This window comes from Ursus maritimus, unplaced genomic scaffold (assembly GCF_017311325.1).
Source record: "Ursus maritimus isolate PB19 unplaced genomic scaffold, ASM1731132v1 scaffold_28, whole genome shotgun sequence".
Taxonomy (NCBI): Eukaryota; Metazoa; Chordata; class Mammalia; order Carnivora; family Ursidae; genus Ursus; species Ursus maritimus.
Window position 1 is genome coordinate 410695 of NW_024425341.1, and position 19010 is coordinate 429704.

Below are 19010 nucleotides of genomic sequence, written 5' to 3' on the forward strand. Positions count from 1 at the left end.
AAAGAGGTTATGCTACTATCATATTAAAAAGTTAAAAAAAAATTTGCCAGTTAGCACATGTTAATTTTAAATATGGCTTAGAGTAAGACCAATAAAACGAATTCCAATCAATAAAAAGCAATAAGCTTTTCCAAGAGCTGTAAATGTTCCACCAGTGAACAAGAATACGAGTAAGAATCTGAGTAAGAATTACAAACTGGAGATTATTAGAAGACCAGATAACTTTAGTTCCTGACACAAAGAGTCAGTTTTGACTATAACACTCAGGATTGCAATGCCTCACACATCTGGCATCTCAGGGGTACAGAGAGGGTCAGCCTGATAACCCCCAGATAAAAAACGTTTTAGTGTTAATATAAATAACAAAATTTTAAAATAGTTTGTAAAACGCCAATCTAGGAAGAGAGTGGTGCCTCAACTGATCTAATCCTCAAATCTGAAATTTCCTTGATGACTCAGGATTACAAATTCTATACAGTATATGGAAAAGCACCCATGTGCTTGAGAACTACTTAAGAAGGTATTCAGGCTCTTTCGTCCACTGTCAATCAGCCCAGGCAAAGTGATATTTGGACTTGGGGTTTTATTTCCCCCTCAGGTCAGGGGCTCCCTCCCACCCTCCTCTAGACTTCTTCACTTTCCATCTCTTATCTCTGAAGCACTTGATATTTCAACTCTGTTATAAACGAAGAGAGAAATTAACTTTTGATAGAATTTTGTCTAAAATAATATTAGACAATAGCTTTTTAGAAGATCTTGGGGATCTCTTCTAAGAATTGATTGATTTTAGAGTCTATAATATCATTTTTGGCTACTTTATGGTAAATTTTCCTCTCTTCCCAGGTAATTTGAAGCTATTGCATGACTGTTCTTTAAAGTAAATTAAGGAAAAAACAAAAACGTAGCGACTTCACATATTACAAAGCATGTTCCAAAGGCATGAAAAGAAGTGCTATAAAACAGTATGATAAAGTTGACCGTTTAAAATACGCACAATTCAAATTTAAGTATGTGGTGATAATATAGGCAGATATCTTCATTTAACACAAGTAAGCCTGAGGTAGAACCCATGAAGGAACTACTAGCAGAGGCAAGATAAAAATTCAAAAAGTACTGTGTAAAACACAGAGCCCCCGCCTCAGCATGGTTATAAATACAGAGCACTGGTTTAAAAGAAACATGTCTTTTGGATATTTGCTAGTCACCATAATAAGGAGTTAGAATATGGCTCCTGATGAAGTGAATTACCTTTTCTCCACCAAAAAGGTTACATAAAAAGAATGAAAACCATGTGCTAGTATGTACAGAAATGGATTCTGATATACAACTTCATTTCTGTCTAGCAGAAATATTCTATCTTTACCCACAGACTGTCCAACTGACACTACTACTCCTGTAATGTCATTATTAAAAACAATTTTCATCTGTTTAACACCTTACACTTTCTGTAAGTAACATCTGTTACCTCATTTTGATTCTCAACTTGACAATTTTGTGAGGTGGGTTGAAGTGACATTACAATCCCTACCACTTTATAGGTGAGCCAGGTCAGTTCAGGAAGCCAGCACAGAGTCAGCGCTCAAATCCTCACTTTAAACCACACCACCAACCACACTGTCTCTCACAAACTGTGGCTGTTTACATTGGCCCTTTCCTTTTTAAACTAGAATAAATCTTTCTGCAAGTCAGGGAGAGAAGTCTCCCCCTGTGCCTCCCCTACATTTTCTGTTTCAGACTTCTATCTGGACGAGTGAAGAGAACCACTCCAATGCCTCTAGTACTCTAAGAATTAACAACAGATGACGCCTATAACATACCTGAGCATGTCCACCAAGAGGTATGTGGAGAAGCTGGCAGGACCCCTAGCACTCAGGGTCAGTGGTGTGGCCTCATCCTATTGACCTAAACTTAATTTCCACCACTTCCCAATACCATCTTTCCTTCAGTTAGGCCTGTCTGTCCATTCCAGTGTAATACACTGGACTGTAGCTTTTACTCAACCTACACATAAAACACAAGCTCAGCTCCTTACTGTAACTCTCCTGAATTACTTCCTATTTGCTGTCCTCCCACCTGGAACTCTGTGGTGTTACCCTGATCCCACACATAGCCAGCTTCTCATCATTCAGAATTCAGCTCAGCTGCTACTTGTTCCAAGAGACTTTCCCCGTCACCCTTCCTAAAAGAGCCCCTACTCTCCACCCCATTCTTTCTCTATCGTAGCGGCTATCTCCTTGTCTTTATGGAGCTCACTGTTGTCTGAAGTCATCTGTGCCCCTCAGAGCCTACAACAGTACCTGGTAGAGAGCAGGAGCTCAGTGACTATTTGTCAAATAATTAAATTCCTTTTTTTTTTTTTAAGATTTTATTCATTTATTTGACAGAGATAGAGACAGCCAGCGAGAGAGGGAACACAAGCAGGGGGAGTGGGAGAGGAAGAAGCAGGCTTCCAGTAGAGAAGCCTGATGTGGGGCTTGATCCCATAATGCCGGGATCATGCCCTGAGCCGAAGGCAGACGCTTAACTGCTGTGCCACCCAGGCGCCCCCCAAATAATTAAATTCCTTAAATACATAGTAAGCTTCCCTTCTCTATTGCATTTCATGTTGTTAAACTTTCTAAGAAAATTCAGCATAATTTTTTTCTGAAAAATGAATACAGTTAATATACAATTAATTTCTTTCCTAATGGTACAAAAGAGTATGCAGTGAAATTTAAGTTCCCTCCCACACCGGTTTCCCAGTCCTATGCCCAGATATAAGCACTAGTGCCAGTTTCCCATGCATCCTTCCAAAGATAACCCATCCATATACACTATATGTGTATGTGTACATTGTGTCCTTTCCCTTCTTATGGGCTATAAATGAAAGCATGATATATATTCTTTTTGTTTCTTGCTTTTTTCCCTTTTCAAGATCTTTCTTTCTTTTTTTTTTTTTTAGATTTTATGTATTTGACAGAGAGAGACAGCCAGTGAGAGAGGGAACACAAGCAGAGGGAGTGGGAGAGGAAGAAGCAGGCTCCGAGCAGAGAAGCCTGATGTGGGGCTCGATCCCAGAACACCGGGATCACGCCCTGAGCCGAAGGCAGACGCTTAACAACTGCGCCACCCAGGCGACCCTCAAGATCTTTCTACATCAGCACAAAGCTACCTCACTCTTGTTAATAGCTGCATAGTTTTCCAGTGTGGTGAGGCATCATATGTCATCAGGGTCTTATTATTGGACATTTAGTTTACAGTCTTTGCTACCATAAATCAGGATGCAGTGAATATGCCTGTAATATTCCACATCTTAAATAGTATAAACAATATGGTTTTCCAACTGTTTTCAGAACAAGTCATATTTTCCTTTTCCTACATTTATTTCATATCTCCTGCAGTCATCATGTTAGATATTTATGGGGGTCACAACCAGATTCAATATGAATCACTTCAAAGACTTATCGGAACACCCTGTGCTGCCCCGTCCTGCTCTGTGGGCTTGACTGTCCTCAGACTACAGCAGCCTGTGCACAGAGAGCCTGCTTGCTATGAAATAAAGGCAGGCCTCCTGGAGAGAAGCAGCTATTTAGAAGTTCAAAATAACTTTCCATAAAAGCTTTCACAGAAAATAAAAGTGACTTCCATATGAAATAGAAATTGTAAGGGAAATTTAATTCTACAAATTAATTAACTGAAAGTCTGAAAATTGGTACTTCACCTTCTGACGCTTTCTCTGACTTAGGATACTATTTAGTACCTAAACCCTAAAAGGCTGCTAAAATAGTGTCCCAGTTAATGGGTAGCAGAAAAACTCTCTAAGCCTTTCCACAGGCAGAGTCCCAGAGAAACTAATCCAATTTAATACCTTGTTCACGTGTGCCTACCATGTGCTGGGGAGATGTGTGTGACACACACACACATACACACACACACACACACACACACACAAGATCAGCACGAGGCCCCTAACTTTAGGCAGCTCATACTCAGTTGGGGGTGAGGGTTAGAAAAAACAGGAAATTCTATTACCATAATGGTGAATACCTTTGAAAGATCAATGAACTGAAGACTGCAGATCCCAAATGAGATAGAGAAGAGAACGTCAATGGTATCTAGGGTCAGCTACGTGGGTTACAGAGAGGTCCGGGGCTAAGGCAAGTGTCCTGGGGGCTATGTGGCATCATTGGCCATGCCTTCTACTGGAGAGTCCCTGCTTTGAGTGATGCCCACCAGCCCCTTCCTGTGGCTGTGGAGCGTCGGGTCTGATATAGCTGCCAATAAAGGCAGTCAGTGAGAAAACAAAACCAAACAAACAAAACACCTGGAGCTGAGCCCTAGGCTTCACACTAGAGAGGCCCAAGTCCGTGAGCACAGATGGTCTGATGAAATTTGTGGGCTCTAAGTCAGGGTAAAACTGAAGACTGGAAGCAACGAACTACCAGAAAGTGAGGGAGATTTTTAAAAAGTATAATTTTGTTTTGTTTCAGGGGGCTTTTTAAGACTGAAGATTAAATTGTATCTGAGGCACTGATAAAAAAAGTTTGAGGTTAAAATATAAATTAAGATTTTAAAAGATAAAAAGTAACCCCTTCTTTCCCAACCAGTTAGTTCCTTTCTCCTGCCTAGTGAGCTGCCCTTCAACTGTAGGGTGACCAGGACTAGTGCATGTAGTATGGGTTATGTTTGGGCCCCTCACCATCTCTAGAGTGAGAATCTGGCTCTCCATGGCCTGGGTCAAAGCTGGTTGCAGAGAATCTGCAGTCACTTCAGAGCTTGTGGTTCTACTCTCTCCAGCCCTCCATAGGCCAGCAAATCAGGACTCTGCCTCTTCTGTTTCCATAGGAATCATGTTGGATTGTCAGCTCTATCAAGCCCCATTGAACACAGACACTTCCTAGCAAGACCTGTGTTTAGTCGGACATCTTTGGCATATTTTTTTTAATGCTGCCAGGTGAACATAAAGGCCATGGCATTTGTTGTGACTAGCACCCAGGGTTTGATTTTTTTTTAAAATTATCCCATGAAAATTAAGACCTGGAGTGTTCTATTCCCTACTACTTTAATACTCCCCTCCTTGCAGATTTTCTATACCTGCTGCACCTCAAGCTGAGGGTGCTCTGGACCTCCCCTTCTTGGTCCTCACTAGAGACCTCTTTCAGCAGGTTGTATACGCCACTGTCTAAACTGTGGTCCTTCCCAGTCATTTGGCTTTATCAGCTTCACATGAACTGAGTTTTCACTTCTTTGGAACACAAGCCACTACCCTCTAACCCCCCCCCCCCCCGCCCCTTTGTAATATGCTATGGGCCATTGAGTAGGACTTGGAAATGACTAGCATGATATCTTTGTAGTCTGGTTCCAGGGATATGGGTACTTCTTCCTGAGCAGGGAAATTATTTAAGATTGGATGTGATTTCCTTTGAATATCAGGTTCTGGGGCTGAGAACATTAAAAATAATAGGCCTCCCTCCTCTTTCCCTGCTACAAGGAAATGTCCCTTTATTTATCCAGGTCCTTATCTGGCCCCTTCGCCAAGAGCTCACAGTACAGTGTTTATTTTTTAGAAGCCCCATTTGCACAGGTTTTCAGTGACTCAGAATGCTCTACTGCCTTTTCTTTAAGAAAGGATTGAAATACACTCTTCCTGTGCCCCTTCCTCCCTTGCAACTCCTGCCTGTGTTTGTGTGGATCCCTAATCCCAGAACCACGCTGAGATGGACACACTGTCAGTAAACCCCTGGGCAACTGTCAAGTCACGATCCAGACCTTCAGGTTGTTCCATATAAAATGCAAAATAAATGTTTTTATTAACAACAACAAAAAACAAAAACAAAAACATCTTTCCCCTCTAAGAAAATGTCATGGAACCATGAGCAGAAAAAGATAAAGACTGAGTGATGAGCTCTGGAGAGAAGCCACAGTGGTAATGAATTCTAAATACCAACTGCCCAGAGGTACAATTATTAACATGATACATAGAAGGGCTGGGGGAGGGGGGAGGCGTGAAATGGCAGGAGGAAACCAGCTCACTTCATTTTCAGAACAGAATGGTGGATGTAACATCACTTAATATAAAAGGATCTCATGGCTTTCCCTAGGTTCTTTAGAACACAGTGTCTTGTATGAAAGAGAGTAAAGTGACAGAATGCTGATCTGGGAGTCAGAGGTCAGGTGCTCAGTGAGGCTCTCTGGCTGTTGTTGTCATGTGGCCCCACATCTTCACTATTGGTGCTGGTGCTAGTGTCATAAAGGTGCTAATGAGTGGTTTTCTTCTAGGCCATTCATTTGGATTTAATCTCATTGGTGGAGCTGGAAGGGACCTTAGAAAAAATCACCTTCAATGTCTTCATTTCACAGGTGAAGATTTCTGAAACCTAGAAACATGAAGTGACTTGTCCAGGATCTCATAACTAATAAGTGACAGAATTGAGACTTGTGTCCAGGTTTCCTAATATCTAACAGAAGCTGTTTTTCTCCTGTGCTGTTTGCTTCTTGAAAGCTAAGGATTCCACGGCCATACATTTTTTTTCAGACTGCAGTAAGGCTTGAAATGGTTACCTTGAAATGGAAAATTCACTACAGAAAGACTGACTCCAGAAGTGAAATGGAGGCCAGCCACTCATATAACTGCAGGGAAGACTTGAAAAATCAACTCTGCCAAAAGCTTAGGAACTAGTCTTAGGGTCCAGGAAAATGTGTGACAGTTTCCTGTTCCTGATATGGCAAGAGTAGGGTACGTATCCTCCCATTCTCCGGGTGCTATTCCTTTCTATATAGCAACATGATTGCAAAATTAACCTTCTAGAGGACAATGTAGTCGTTGAGAGTAGATAAAAACAACAAATGACTTTAAATAATAAAATAGATACATTTGATAAAAACTTATTCCCTGCTTTATTTTCCTTTCTTCTTCCAGGCTTTCCCATAATTCTGATACTTTTCCAATCTGGGGACTCATTTTGAACCCTAGCAAATGGTGATTAGTCTGGACTCTTCTAGTGCTCTACACCCCAGGACTAAGTCCTGATCCATAGGTGGTCTGACCGCATGAGGCCTCACGCAGGCTCACCTGCCTGACATCTGTGCCCACAGTCTGAACTGGAACTCTGTTGCCATGTGTCACCAATCTACAACTTTAACCGGTTGGACATACCTCAAGACTATTGTCCAAATCGGGACCCAGACAATTTCTCCACAAACAGACACTGAACCTGCTCTCTGGTCCCTATTCTTCAATCTCAGCCTAAAGAGCAAGTTTCACAGCTCCTTTCCTTTGTCCACTGTCCCTTTTCCTAAAGGTCTGATGATGCTTATCTTTACACATCTCAGCTGTGCACAAAAGTGAGAAGTTTTGTCTAGCAGTGGGGCTACAGATTTCTTTGGGTCATAATTCATTATCTAAAAAGTAAAATCAGTTTAATTTTAATGAATAACCACTGTCTGCAGTAACTGGCAGTTGGAAGTCAAAATCCCTATGACTTGTTCAACCTATGAAGACATATTACCTCACTCCAGCAGCCCTCAGTCTTGCCTCTGTTATCACATGCTTTAGTTCCATCTGTTCCTCATACAAAGCAACAGGATGGGGAAAAAAATCTTTAAATAGAACCTTCTTACATTTAAAATTAAATAACATTCTTGAGGGGGGAAAAACACCCTGTAAGCGTGAAATAGTTCCAAACTTGAAAAAATATCATTTTCCCCTCATAAAACCAAATCCAGTGATGTAAAACATTTAGACAAGGGTCAAATATTAGATGTGCTATTTTGAAGTACAGGAAAATACAGAAGGAAGACTTCATCCAAGTGTTCATAAGATATAATTTTGTATAACACTGGCACACTCGGCTTAGGCCTTCTAGGATGCTAGAAGAACCTATCATGTATACCTGAGACACTATAAATTCTTCTTTCTGTGCCACAAGTACTCTTCATTCTATCCCAAAACACACACAAATGCAAACGCTAAAATGGTTATCACTTCAGAGCTCTAAAAGATGTTCTTCTAGGAAGTAAACCAATAATTATAGATGGGATGGCAAGTGCTGAGAAAATATTCTGTTCCAGAAGCTAATCCAATAAGACCACCCACAATAATCTCTTTATAACGCTTAGTGTTAATTCAAAAAATATTCAGTAAGTGCCTTACACATGCCAGGCACCGTGTCCAGGAGAAAAGAAAATAGAGATGGCTGCCCTTGCAGAGCTTCACACCAAAGACAAATTATTCTGAGTAAAAAATAATGCTAATCAAAGTTCCTGACTTTACCTTCATTTTTTTTTTCCAAAAAAAAACAGGATTTGTATAGAGAGAGCACCACTTTTTGCTGCCTCTCTTTCAGAAAATCCTTAGAAACCACAGACTTTCATTTTCCATTTCTTTGATTAGTTTGCTTGGTAGTTTGGGTCACATTATCAGTTTCTATCAGTCTTTAATAATTTCAAGTCATATTTAATTTTGCCAAAAACAGTATTACATAAGAGTAACTGTAAGCTCTATTCGTGCAAAAGACAAAAGACCTGTTTAATTCTATTCACCACTATAATTTCCTTCATTCACTATGTTAGCACTTGGAACAGAATATTAACAAAACCAGACAGGTTCCAGCTCCTACTGAGTCTACATGGAGCTAGACATTAGCCCCAGAATCATTAATTAGTAAATAATCAAATAATCGCACAAGAAAATGGAAAATAGTAACTGTGCCGCTGATTTGAGGAGAAGCACAAGGTACTCTGAGAGTCTCCATCAGGTTCTGAGCTGGTCTTCAGAAGTCTAGGAAGGCTTCCCTGAGAAAGCTGATGATGACATGGAATCTGAAGGGTAACAGGAAGGAGAGGGACCAACGGCCTAAGTAATTGTAGCATAATAGCAGTAGCCACAGTTAGATCAGTCAAAAAAGGAACTGCAAAAATTGTTAATTTGGGGCCATTTTCTGTTTCCAAATCTACCTGTGGCTTTTATTTTCAAAAGGACAGTAAACCAAACTGCTCATACTACGTGAATATTACTTTAACTTCTTAATCAGCAATTCCAATCAAAGAAAAGAATGGAACACAGAGTGTTAGGAACATTCAAAGTCCTGTAAAACCAAAGTTGTACTCTAGAGCCTCAGAAAGTCATTTCCCGGGGTAGGGGGTCCAGGTGGGAGGTTGGACTGGTATAAGTTTACCCTCAAGTCAACTCCCGAAGGGTTTAGAAAAATCTCAGAGCAAATTCAGGAGTACAGTTTATTCTGAAATGGGTAAAGGCTACACTATCCATATAACAGAGTATCCAATGATCAACTTCTCAAACTGGGCCAGATTTTTCCAATGGAACCAGACCAGCTGGAAATGTGCAACCTTCAAAAAACAAAACTAAACAAAGCATAGGTTTCTACTTAATACTCCCTGCTTCATTCAAATTTCATTGTATACAAGACTATACCGGTGGCTTCTACAAGGATAATAGCACTTAAAGTGGCAGCCAGGTATAAGGTTATGAGCCAAAACAGACTGGAGTTTACACCGTGGCTTCATCACTGACTGGATGTATGACCTTGGGTAAGTTACTTGAATTCTCCAAATCTCAATGAAAAAGGGAGAAACAAGTCAATGTACATTTGTTGATTTTAGGCTACTGATCAAGAACAACTTCCTACTTTAGGGGAAACCCCTACTGTGGGCCAAAGGTGGGGTTACAAACAGTCTCTGTCACTGTAAGTTGGCAGCAAAGGCCACATGACCTAAGCTTGACCACCTGGTGCTCCCAAGGGAGTGACATAAAGACACAGGGGCAATGATAGAGCATCCCTGTTACAGTCCTGGTGGCGGTTGCAGGGTCCTGACAGCACCTTTCTCATGGAAGGAACTTGGCATCTTCCTCTGCTGTCAGCCTTCCTTGGATAGGGCCTATTTTCCACTATGATTCTCAAATAATCTCCCCCTCCATATTGTGAGCTACCTGATGACCTTCCAATAAATTCTTTTTATCTTTATCAAGGGTCAGTTTCCTTTTAGGGGGGGGTGTAGTCAACAATCGTGGCATTACGGAAGATGGTAGAGAAGAAACACAGCTGAAGCACTTAGCATAGCACATGTAAAAGACGTATTTGTGGTAACTGAGTAGTAAAGCTAGATCCTGATGCTCTGAAAGACTTGATTTTTGAGATGTGAAAATATTCCTGTCCGAGTTTCATGAAATAAACAACAAAGCAGCTCAATCCAGAGTTTCACTTCAGTAACAAAGATTAAAAAGATTCTGGTACCTATTTAAGCCTGGGCCACAAATAGTACATAATCATTAATAGTACATTCTTGTTCCCTATGCCTTAAACAGCTATCCCTTAAACCCACCATTCCCACCCCAACAGCCAACCCTGCTCACCTGTTCCCACTGCTACAGTGTTCCCCAAGTCTCTCAGGAAACCATCCTACAGAGCTCAAATTATTTAGAAAGTAAGTTTACCTTTCTAGGTGAAAGCTCTTTCATTTCTTACTTAGATCATAAATTTAAATTATTCTGAAAAATTAAATGGTTTTCAGGTTAGCAATAGTTGTCATTCAAGGGATCCTTAGAGCTGGTCAAGTATGTGGAAATTTATACCAACCCCCCAAAAATATTACTAACTCTTAGACGCTAAAAACAATCCGATACACATTTTATTTATTTATTTATTTATTTTTCAGATTTTACTCATTTAAGAGAGAGGGAGAGCGAATGCACCCACACAAGCACAAGTGGTGGGGGAGGGGCAGAGGGAGAAGCGGACTCCCCAGTCCAGCAAGGAGCCCTACTAGGGTCTCGATCCCAGGACCCTGGGATCATGACCTGAGCCGAAGGCAGAGGCTTACCTGACTGAGCCACCCAGGTGCAATCCAATATACATTTTGATGTAAGAGGAACCAATAAATGGAAACAGAGAATCTAAGACAAAGAGCATGAAAAAAGGACCAGAGCTATGCTCTGCAATTCTCAAATTCTCTAGGGATAAGACTACCCCTAAGAAGACTAAAGATCTCCAGCAGAAGGAAAAAGCTTCTTTACAAAGAGCAGCAACAACAAAGGGCTGACGAGAGCTAGTATTACAGTCATTTTGAGATCACAGCTTGGGCTGACTAGGTGAAGGCTGACAATCTTAATTAAATCTTAATATCTCTTAGAGGAAGCTGTAGACACAACAATCACTGATATCTGACAGCCCCAAATGAGCCTCGTGGAAAGGAAAGTGCAAGCACGAGGTAAAAGAGTAAAAAGATAACGTCTTTCATGCCTCCCTTCATAACATGTTAGAAACAGAACTGGTTAAGGTATCAAATACTTTTTTTTTATAATATTTTTTTATTATATTATGTTAGTCACCATACAGTACATGCCTAGTTTTTGATGTAAAGTTTCATGATTCATTACTTGTGTATAACACCCAGTGCTCCATGCAATACGTGCCCTCCTTACTACCCATCACCAGTCTATCCCAGTCCCCCCCACACCCGAAGCCCTTAGTTTGTTTCCCAGAGTCCATAGTCTCTCATGGTTCATTCCCCCTTCTGATTACCCCCAACCATTCTTTTTCCCTTTCTTCTCCTACCGATCTTCCTACTTCTTATGTTCCATAGATGAGAGAAATCATATGATAATTGTCTTTCTCTGCTTGACTTATTTTGCTTAGCATTATCTCCTCCAGTCCCGTCCATGTTGCTGCAAATGTTGTGAAATCATTCTTTTTGATGGTTGAGTAATATTCCATTGCATATATGGACCACGACTTCTTAATCCAGTCATCTGTTGAAGGGCATCTTGGCTCCTTCCATGATTCAGCTATTGTGGACAATGCTGCTATGAACATTGGAGTGCATATGGCCCTTCTCTTCACTACGTCTGTATCTTTGTGGTAAGTACCCAGTAGTGCAATGGCTGGATCATAGGGTAGCTCAATTTTTAACTTTTTAAGGGACCTCCACACTGTTTTCCAGAGTGGCTGTACCAACTTGCATTCCCGCCAACAATGTAAGAGGGATCCCCTTTCTCCACACCCTCTCCAACATTTGTTGTTTCCTGCCGTACTTCAGAAACAAACTGCTAGACCTCTTCTGTGTACTTTAGATGACACCTGAGCGATTTCACAGAACTATGGAAAACTTCTACCTATTCCCATTTAGGGGGCATTTTAATTATGTAATAATTGATACATACAAAATAATACATGCAATATTTATGCTAAATAAACATAATAATGAGAAACACCCATTAACCCTCTACCCTCATTATGTGAAATATAATATAATCATCACCATTAAAACTTTCTGGGGCCCCATCCTACCTGTCTTGCTCTTCCCTCCATATAAATACTCCAGAAAATGTGGCATTATCTTATAAAACTGAGTTTGTCTACCTTATGACCTGGCAGTTCTTGTCCCAGGACTATACTCTAGAAAAGCTCTTACATATACGTTCCAGGAAATGAACTAAAAAATGTCATTGTAATGGGAAAACAGGAAAAAATTAAAATGGTTATTTAATTATAGTAACTTCGTACAACACAATAGCATATTTTCCTATTGTAAAGCAAGCTTTGTAACAGGGGGGAAAAGGTAATGAACATTCCTGGGTGGAAACAGTGCTGGGCTGCCCAGATGCCCTTCAGGAAGGAAGGACACATCCAGCCTCACTTGCTAGCCCTCTCTGAGAATTGCTCTGAGGAAGGGATGACCTAGGACCTGGATCTATATACAGATAAGTCTGTGGCTGCCTGGCTCCTTAACCCCACTGCAGGACAATTCTGAAGGGCCACCTCTTGGTTTCAGAGCTCCATCAAGGGTCAGCTGAGGCCTTTGTAAGACTACATCACAGTCCAGTTTCTACTCTTCTCTCTTCCCCAGCATGCTCCCACCCTGCCCCCACCTACCTGGTATGATCTGGATTCTAGGGAGAATCGCTGACTAGGGAGTCAATGTCCTACAAGTTAACCTCTGACAAAAAGTATGCATCCCAGGAAACTTTTTTTTTTTAATTTAAAGCATTTTTTTTAACAATTATGTTATGTTAGTCACCATACAGTACATCCTTAGTTTTTGATGTAGTGTTCCATGATTCATTGTTTGCCTATAACACCCAGTGCTCCATGCAATACATGCCCTCCTTAATACCCATCACTGGCCTAGCCCAATCCTCCACCCCCCTCCCCTTTGAAACCCTCAGTTTATTTCCCATAGTCTCTCATGGTTCATCCCCCTTTCTGTTTACTCCCCCCCTTCATTCTTCCCTTCCTTCTCCTACTGATCTCCCTGCTATTCCTTATGTTCCATAAATGAATGAAACCATATGATAATTATCTTTTTCTACTTGACTTATTTCACTTAGCATAATCTCCTCCAATCCCGTCCATGTTGCTGCAAATGTTGGGTAATCGTTCTTTCTGATGGCTGAGTAATATTCCATTGTATATATGGACCACATCTTCTTTATTCATTTGTCTGTTGAAGGGCATCTCGGCTCCTTCTGTTTAGCTATTGTGGACAATGCTGCTATGAACACTGAGGTGCATATGATAGACCTTTTCTTCACTACGTCTGTGTATTTGGGGTAAATACCCACTAGTGCAATTGCTGGGTCACAGGGTAGCTCTATTTTTAACTTTTTGAGGGACCTCCACACTGTTTTCCAAAGTGGCTGTACCAACTTGCATTCCCACTAACATTGTAAGAGGGTTCCCCTTTCTCCACATCCTCTCCAACATTTGTTGTTTCTTGCCTTGTCAATTTTTGCCCAGGGAACTTTATATATGCCAGAAATTTCACTTACATTATTTCATTTAATCCTATGACATACCTTACTAGGTAGACATCATTAATCTCATTTTAGAGGTGGGTTTTAGAGAAGTTAGCTAAACTACAGAAAGTCACTCAGCTAAAATAAGGACTTGAATTCATTATTAAATCCACTAAGATCCTAAAAGCTATTCCCTTTCTAATACTGTGCGACCTATTTTACTGAGCAGCCTTTTGCTTAGCTTGTATTAGTATATATCCCTAGAAGCAAATAAAATGCATTTCTTTTAAAATATTCTTTAATTCAGGTACTAACTATAGTTTCCGTTGAGAATCACCCAGGTTTTACTATATACAGTATCACAATCACTCATCAAGTCCTGTTCATCAATGTAAGTTTAACAGGAAATAGTTTTTATTAAGCTACTTCTAACAAATCGGGCTCCACTATTTTTATCCATTCTGACTAGGATAGAGGAAAGTTGTTCAGCCTTAAATCATACCATCATTAGCTTGGGGGAAAAGTTTCTGTCTGACAGAAATTTATAATGAAAATCACATATATACTTTAAAATTTTCTAGTAACCTCATCAAAATGAGTAAAAAGAAAACAGGTGGAATTAACTTAAGGTTAATAAGGCTGTTGCTGGAAATATCCAGACACTGTTTCTCAGCCCCCTTGCAGCCTGCCAATGGAATGTGAGTGGAAGGAATGTGTGCCTCTTCCAGGTCAAGCTTTTAAAGCATCCTCTCCCTTGCTCCCACCATGTTCTCTTTCCCTTTTTAAAAGCCAGGTATAGAAAAATTAAGGTGTCCCTGGGTTTGTTACCCTGCCACAAAATGGAAACAGGCGGCTACTTTTCTTCATTGCGAAAAGCAACTTGCTCACCAGGAATATCTGCCTTGGGTAAGAAGGTAAATAAACTTCTACTGTGTTTAGCCATTATATAATTTGGGATCATTTACTACCGCAATTTAGCCTACCTAAATTGATACGCCTAGTTACAATTAAGAAAGAAGACCCAACATTTGATTTTTGAGTTTACTTTAATGGTGACAATGTGGTATGTGGTAAAAATTGTAGCTTTTTTATTTAGTGAGCTGGCTAATCTCACTTGGTCAATTATTCTATACGAAGAAGGACTTCCTCAGAAAATGTTTGCTGGGATGTTTATAATTCTTGGTAAAGATTTCAGGCAGTGTAAGGATTACTAAACAATATATGATAAGAGAAAAATAAAAGGAATTCAAGTAGTATGAAAGATAAATTAATCATAAGAAACTTTTGGATAGGCATACTGAGATACAGAATGGGTGTATTATTTTAATTTTATTTTGTAAGTAAGCTCCAAGTCCAACTCATGACCCTGAGATCAAGAGCTGCACACTCCACCAACTGAGCCAGCCAGGTGCCCCAGAATGAGTGTTTTAAGACAGAGGAAAAAGTAAGATGTAAAGCATTTTAATTATTTACCTTACTTAAACGAAGTTTATTAGGGTTCTTCCTAGTACTACACATTGCACAACTTGTAAAGAGGCTTTAAAAAAAACAAAAGCAAGCTATAGATTCTGCTTTTTATTTCTTCCTTTCTTTATTAACCACTGGTGAACGGTTAGCTTTTGGAACTTACTTGCAAGAATAAAAATTTTCCCACAGGCAGTTAGTTAATCAATGACAAAAATCCTGGAAAATTTTAATGAGATGAGGCTTCCTTTTTTGCAAGAGGATTTGAGAGAATCTTACTTCAGTCAAACCTTGTTATCATTTTCCTAAGCCAAGATTTAAAGAAATGGGACCTAAGAAATTACCCACTACTCTGGGGCTCTCACGTTAACATTAAACATATCTTTAAAAATGAAGACCAGAAAATAATGCAGCGGCTCTCCCTGTTTCCCTCTGAAAGCAGGTTTCTTAATTTAATCACTTAATTAAATACAATTTAAAAAGATACACACGTGATCCCGGCATTATGGGATCGAGCCCCACGTCAGGCTCCTCCGCTATGAGCCTGCTTCTTCCTCTCCCACTCCCCTGCTTGTGTTCCCTCTCTTGCTGTCTCTATCTCTGTCAAATAAATAAATAAAATCTTAAAAAAAAAGGGGGGGGGGCGCCTGGGTGGCACAGCAGTTAAGCGTCCGCCTTCAGCTCAGGGCGTGATCCCGGCATTCTGGGATCGAGCCCCACATCAGGCTCCTCTGCTATGAGCCTGCTTCTTCCTCTCCCACTCCCCCTGCTTGTGTTCCCTCTCTCGCTGGCTGTCTCTATCTCTGTCGAATAAATAAATAAAATCTTTAAAAAAAAAAAAAAGATACACAAAGTCCAAGAATTTAGTATATAGGCTGTTAGAATATGAATATTATATAGATTATAATGAATGACTCATCAAAAAGGTATATATTTTCATATTAATAATTGGAAATATGATGTACTTTCTACAGTATGGTTGTTTCTTTCTGGATCAAGTTCTTAAAGATATAAAACACCACCCAAACAGTGTGAACATTGCTTAGAGGCTATATCCCACACCTATCATCTTAAGCCTTTTTGCTATTACTTACTTCTAATAACCTGAAAACTGTGTTTAAGAAAATCAACAGTTTGCTTTGGGAGCTAAGACTAAGCAGAAGCACAGCTTCATCATGTAGCAGGCTTGCAGGATGGAATAACAGCTTCTAGGCAGCTGTGCAGGGATCTATAATTTTATCATTAAGCACAGTTACCTGTTTATAAATGATCTGAGCTCTGGAGAATAAAGATTTAAAAACAAACTTCCTTTTATAAAACAAAATGTATAAAGGTTCCTTTTCCCATCAGAAACAAAACACAAAAATTGGCCGGATACATAAAACACTGCAGAAATAGTTTTTACTTAAGAGGAAAACAAGACCAAAATTAGCAAGGGCAAAAAGGGCCAAACCTCTAAACTGCGAGACTCCAGGACCAATGGACTTCACATCACACTATCGACCAATCCATAGAATATTTCCTTTTGTCCTTTCTTTTCATCTTTCCTTTCTTTACCTCAGCCAAGGTCTAAAAAAACAGTGGAATAGAAAGGGTGTTGAACTGAGATTCAAAACCCTAAGTGAAACTGAAACAACCTTGGAAGAGTCCCTTCACATATCAAGGCCTCAGTTTACTCATCTGTATAGAAGGTATGACCTCTAAGGCCCTTACAGACTTAAAGTTCCACAATTTCATAAAATAACATCTTACCTTAAATGTTATTTAAAAAAAATTTGGCCACAGGAAATGACACTTTGAGTTGGTATAACTCAAAGTTGGAGTTGGATATTTTGAGTTGATATAAATAATTTCAATGACAAAACAAGTTTCATTCAGCTTGCTACAAATTTCAAACCCAAATATAAATATACTACTTAAACATGCCCCATGTGAAGACTGTACAACTTAAAACCTAGCATATAGCAAGGGGCCTCTCATACAGAACAAAATAGAATCATAATGATTATCTAAAGAACATAGTTGATCATTTATATTACAATTCAGTTAAACCAGATGTATGTGTGCAAATGCCATCTAAGTCCTTCATTGTAGAAAGAAATAAAAAGTGGTTTCCTAACAGGAAATATTCCAAGATATATATACGTATCTGTCAAGGTGAATTTTCCTCAAATGCATGGAGTTTATTTGATAATGCTTAGTGTCTGTCTTTAAGTGGATATTTATTTATTTATTATTTTTTAAAGACGTTATTTATTCATTCGACAGACAGCGAGACGGCCAGCGAGAGAGGGAACACAAGCAGGGGGAGTGGGAGAGGAAGAAGCAGGCTCCCAGTGGCAGAGCCTGATGTGGGCTTGATCCTAGAACGGCGGGATCACGCCCTGAGCCAAAGGCAGAAGCTTAACGACTGAGCCACCCAGGAGCCCCTTAGGTGGATATTTATTTTTAAAATGGAATTATTCACACTTGTAATAAGCTTTACAAAAGCAAAGCCATAAGCTTTCCCAAGAGTGTAAAAACCTACTTTAAAAAAGAAACTTATAGACAATACTTCATTTCAATCTTTTTCAATCCGACACACACGCACAAAAATCATGAAAATGTCTCTGTGAAATACTATGTTCATAGGACCATTTATGGCTCTTGGGACTTTTTGCCTACACAGTATTTGAAAATTATATGAAAGAACTGAAAATAAAAGCAAAACCAAAAAACTCTTCAAGATCGAGTTTTAACACTGTACTTCTCAGGACAGAGTGTTTCCCAGGAGTTGCGGCGTTGCCTTCAGATAGATACTGAGTGACGTTTACTGTGGCAGGTATTACACTGATAGCTCATCCATCTGTAGAGGGAGGCTGACACCACTAATTCGTAACCAACAGTTGTTTCTACATGTTTAAGATTATCTTGAAATCGATGGAACCGTTTGTAACTCTATCTCTAAGATCCACATTCTCCCTAATAACTTGAAAACATGACCTGATTAATTAAGTAAATTATACTGAGGCCCACACAAACACAGTACAGTGGTTAAGAAGGATGGGGGTGGGGGAGAGGTACATTTACTGTCTGGGGAATTATGCTATATGTTAAGCTTCAGTTTTCAATTCTATAAAATAGGGAAATCTTATGTATGTGTATATGTATACATATTACATATAACCTACTTACGGATTGTTCTCAGAGTTGTAAGATGGAAATGACTTAAAATATTAGCTTATTAGAACTGGTACTCTTTACAAGGGGCATTTTATTGTCTTGTGTACTGCTTTGCCAGGGCCATTTTCATGTTCTCCTAAAATTTCCTTTTCTTATCTCTTTTCTGATACTCTCTTGTTTTTTGTGGGGACAAGAACTGTGAGAAATTCTAGCAAGAAAAAAACTCTTATTTGTCAGCGTCAAGAGCTGCATGAAGTGTCCTTCAATTCTTTGCTGCTAGGACTCCCTAAAAAGAAGGCACCACAAACAGTCCCTGAGCTTTCTCATTGTTCTCCTGGTTATAGGGGGTCTTTTATTGATGAATTCGTAGTCTATGAACCATGACAGAGATTTTTCTCACGTGCTTTCTGTGGCTGTAAAAGAGTGAAGCTCACTGACCAAAATGCAACTGAAACCTACAGCTATCTAGCACCCACCTGGCTCAGGAATGGCTTACCCAGAGTTATACTGAGTTATTGTCCCCTCCAAGGTACCTAAAGGTGCTTAATCAGGCTTTCAAGAGGTTAAAATCAAAATTGCTTTCCTTTAATTCTTCATTATCATGAAATTATTTGAACTCTGAGGAGATCAAGCATTTACTTTTCAAGGACAA

The 19010-nt window shown here is 39.7% G+C and overlaps 1 protein-coding gene across 2 annotated transcripts in view; it reads right to left on the minus strand.

Moving 5' to 3' along the window:
- PSD3 (pleckstrin and Sec7 domain containing 3) overlaps positions 1-19010 on the minus strand; it is a 456859-nt gene that overhangs the window by 241442 nt on the left and 196407 nt on the right. The window lies entirely within an intron of this gene.